Genomic DNA, 4,403 nt, shown 5'->3' with positions numbered 1-4,403 from the left:
CATGCTTCCCTCTATTGCAATATCAGTTATTTAGTCACAGAATGATATTTTATGTAAATTAAAATTAGGTGAATGCAATGCAGGTAACTGGTTTTGGAATGGGAATGTGCAGTGCTTTATGTTTGGGGAGTTGGAGCAGGGTACCTTTTCATCAATTAGAAGGAAAGTTTGAAACTTCTGATTACCTTTATGTTGGTTTCTCTTATTATTTATCTCTTGCTAGATCTGCTAAACCAACCCAGCTTGCTCAGAGATCTCATATTGAAGCAACATACAAGCAGTCCACATCTTTCTTTCCCTTTGCAGTATAGTCATTGGATGGGATGAGGGACAGGGCCTGTTGGGTTCACAGGGCCTTGCACTGCATGGGCACATATTTAAAAGCTCTTGTGCATGGAATCCCTGTCTGTTAGCCACAGGCCTCTTTAACTCTATACATTCAAAATAACCACTGTAGTAGAAAATAGATAAGCTTCAGCTGAGTTGGCTTTTGATAGTGGAAAAAAACAAAATTTGACTTTTTATGGCCAAAATTCCTTGTTGACAGCTGTGATGTTCTGATATGATTTGGGAATATGTCAGTCTACAGAACCTGCATCCTGTAAAAACACCTTTGGGGTAGATGATAAAAGTCATTTTTAAGGCAAATACTTACCATGTGACTTTTTATTACCAAATGCATCAGTAGTGGAGCTGGTGTGTTGTTTCACAGGATGGAAACATTAGCAGTCCAGAGAAAAATAAATTTTAAAAAAAGGTGGAAAAGATAGGGTAAACCTGAGATTTCAGCATAAAATCTTTAGTATGAAGTGAGAGAAAGAAGAGGGAGGCTGGTTCTGTTGCTCATATCAATAGGCTATCTGTGTCCCTCATCTTGGTGTTGCAGTGTTATTTCTGTCAGTATTATGAATATGTGGTTGACCCATCCTGTCAAATGTACCAACATTTTCGAAAGAATTCATTCAAATCTCTTATGCCAACAGAAAAGTTCCTTCTTGTTTAGTATCTCTTTACCTCAGTCCTACATTTTGATTCTCTGGAGGAGATTTTAGCTTGTCTTAAAAAGCCAAATTTGGAGTCATCAAGACTGCTGAACCTGATGGGGCAGCTTTTTGAACAGCTTTCCGGAAGCAAGAACTTCAGTTGAAAAGCCCTTTGATCGCTTCAGCCCGGGACATGCCCTTCAGATGGCTTATTCTCAGTAAAGCTTTATGTAGACTGTGACACTGTATATGTGTGACTCATACAACTTTGACGTGTTTCTGAAGTAGTTTAATCGTATTTGTTATTAGCTTCTTCATGGAAATGCAATTTTTATACTAAAAACAATGCTTATTTGCAATGCAGTATGTTATAAATTTGTTGTTTATATTACTTGTATTAGTCTTAGCCTAATGAACCTAATTATTTTTCCTTCTGTATTCTTTGCTTCCTCAAATAGCATCTGCAGCAATTGGAATGAGAAATGCAGATATGTATTTCAAGTAGTACGTTGCCTGAATCACAAATCACTTGATCACAGTATTGTCTATAATCCCTGATCCTATTTGTATCATGTTATTCTAAATTCCCATTTGCATCAAAACCTAATGATAGTGATTGGTAAGTAAAAACAAATGGTGTATTGCTTTTCATACAAGTGTTTTCACAAAAGCCATTTGCCTAGGCAGCAAAAAATAAGAATTTGTTAAAAAAAATTTTCCTTTGTGTCCATCCTCCATCTGGTCTGTTCATTCATTCTCTCTCTTTCTCCTTTCCTGACTCGGTGAAACTCAGACCACGTGCCCTTTAGTTGCTCTGGAAAGTGCACAAAACCAAGGCCGGGTCCAAAGATCCAAGGCCTTTCCAGCTAGTGTGTTGCCTTCAGAAACCTCTGGGGTCTCCCTCTGTCCTGAGGTCTTGGGGTAGCCAGATGGCAAGGGATGCTACTAATCCCCTAAGACACTGTGGATTGGCCTTGTCTTTGGGGCTTTCAGAAAACTCCCTTCTACACCTAACTGTCCCCACCACTATAGTGGAAAAGCATCAAGGAGGTAAGGTGGGTCCTTGAAACACCCTCAGAGACCGAAACAATGGAGATTTGATTTTTGTCTTTTGGAAGATGGTGGGGGATGTGTGTAGTGAAAAGACAGTTATTAAACCTGCATACCACCAAGGCCCAGCCTCAGAGATACTGTCTCAGAATGCTTATTTGCCTATACAGAGAAAAATGTCTGTCATGCTGTCTGCCTAGATGACTTTGGTTATTTGTCCTTGCCTATAGCAAAACGCAGCTTTCAAGCCAACAACACTGAATTACAAATTTAACCCCCTGCTTTGCTCTAGTCTTGAAAGCTCTTTGGAACATATTTCACAGTAATAGAAATTCTTTCTTAGAACATGTGAGCTTCTTGAGATTGATAACTGTATTACGATAGTCCAGCCTGTGCTAACAGACCCGCAAATCTCGGGGGCTTTAAGAACAAGAATTGTATTACTGATTCACATAGCCCAGGCCAGGCATCCCAGGCAGGCTCAGTCCCATGTAGGTTTTTCTGGGCCTCAAGGTCAAGGGAGTCTTTGCTGTTTAACATGTGGCTGCTGGGCCGGGCATGGTGGCTCATGCCTGTAATCCCAGCACTTTGGGAGGCCGAGGGAGGTGAATCACCTGAGATCAGGAGTTCGAGACCAGCCTTAGTAACATGGTGAAACCCTGTCTCTACTAAAAATACAAAAATTAGTCAGGCGTAATGACAGGTGCCTATAATCCCAGCTACTCAGGAGGCTGAGGCAGGAGAATTGATTCAACTCGGGAGGCAGAGATTACAGTGAGCCAAGATCATGCCATTGCACTCCAGCCTTGGCGACAGTGCAAGACTGCATCTCAAAACAACCAACCAAAAGAACGTGGCTGCTAAGGTGGCTGTGATCATTTCCATCCCAGTCAGTCAGAGGAGTAAGAGATGGAGGAACGTTGCTGAGAGATTTTAAAGCGAGGCTGCCACACGTGCGTCATTTGTGTTCACATTTCCTGTGAGAGGACTTAGTCACAGGGTCATACTAACTTAAAGGAAGACTAGGATGTGTAATCTTGCTGTGTGCTTAAGAACAAAGGGAACTTGAGAGCTAGCAATCTCTTGCCACAATGACTTTTTCTTGCCTACCTTTGTAAGCCTAGGACCTTCTATAGAGTAAGCTCCTGGGACATAGTATGAATGCACATATGGCAGGAGAGGACAGAGTACATACGGCCCCAGTGCTGGAGGTCTTCTTGCTGGACTTGGCCACTGTGGCTCTTCAAGGTACCAGAGTTCTCAAACCGAGAATTGTCATTTCATGGAGTTTGTATTTTACTTGGGAAGGTGAATATTAGCAGGAAAAGAGTTACAAGTGGAAAAGTTAAATGCTATATGAGTTTATAAAAAGGAACCTGACCTAGGCTGAGGGTATAGATGGTATGTGTGACCAGGAGGGCTAATTAGGGGCTGTGGAGGCTGAAGTGGTGTGGGACCCCTTAGGCACACACAAGCTACCTGTAAACAGCATGTGTGGAAACAGAGGATAGCATTTATCTCAAAGAGAAAGTCATGGTAGATTCTTGCCCTCATTTTCTTTTTTTTGAAGGAGTGATGGAGGCACAGTTTCTTACTAATCTTCGCATGAGCTTTTTCTCATTTCAGTATCTTTGATATCCCAATCAGTAGGCTGGGCACAGTGGCTCACCCCTGTGATCCCAGCACTTTGGAAGGCTGAGGTGGGTGGATCGTTTGAGCTCAGGAGTTTGAGACCAGCCTGGGCAGCATGACGAAACTCCATCTCTACAAGGGATACAAAAATTAGCCGGGCTTGGTGGTGCCTGACCTTTAATAGGCTAATCATGTGAATCTCCAAGGATAAGTTTAGTTTCTAGCATTTCCAAACTTGCTTGAAAAGTGATATTGTGAAATATATTATTTGAAAACCATCCCACTACAAAAACTAGAAATGCTGGCTAAAATATAACCAGTATCTTTTTAAAGATAGAACTGAGCTCAAAAGAGAGTAAGAAAAATTCACAAAGCCAAAAACCAAAAGGTCAATAAATATGACCTGATATTGGAACTGCCACCAGTGGTGGTGGAGAGAGCAGCTGCTCCCTTAGGTAACCAGAGAGAGTACATTTTATTGTCCGTGTAGGTATAGGATGCAAAAGCCTTGACTATAGCCAAGTTAGAAAGCTGGAACTGAAACTACATAAAATTCCCAGCTACATCCTTGGTGAAATAAAAAAACTCACTAGAACATAGACACTTCAAGAAACCTTTTCTGTCTTGGGCTGTTCTATGTGTTGAAAAATAATAGACTTCCCTAAGAAATCACAATCAATGGTCTGACCTTACGCAACGTAGGAGTTTGAATTTATAGTAGCTTCATAGTCTCAAAAG

The sequence above is a fragment of the Pongo abelii genome, chromosome 21, assembly GCF_028885655.2.
Source record: "Pongo abelii isolate AG06213 chromosome 21, NHGRI_mPonAbe1-v2.0_pri, whole genome shotgun sequence".
Classification (NCBI taxonomy): domain Eukaryota; kingdom Metazoa; phylum Chordata; class Mammalia; order Primates; family Hominidae; genus Pongo; species Pongo abelii.
Note: the sequence above shows the minus strand (reverse complement) of the source record.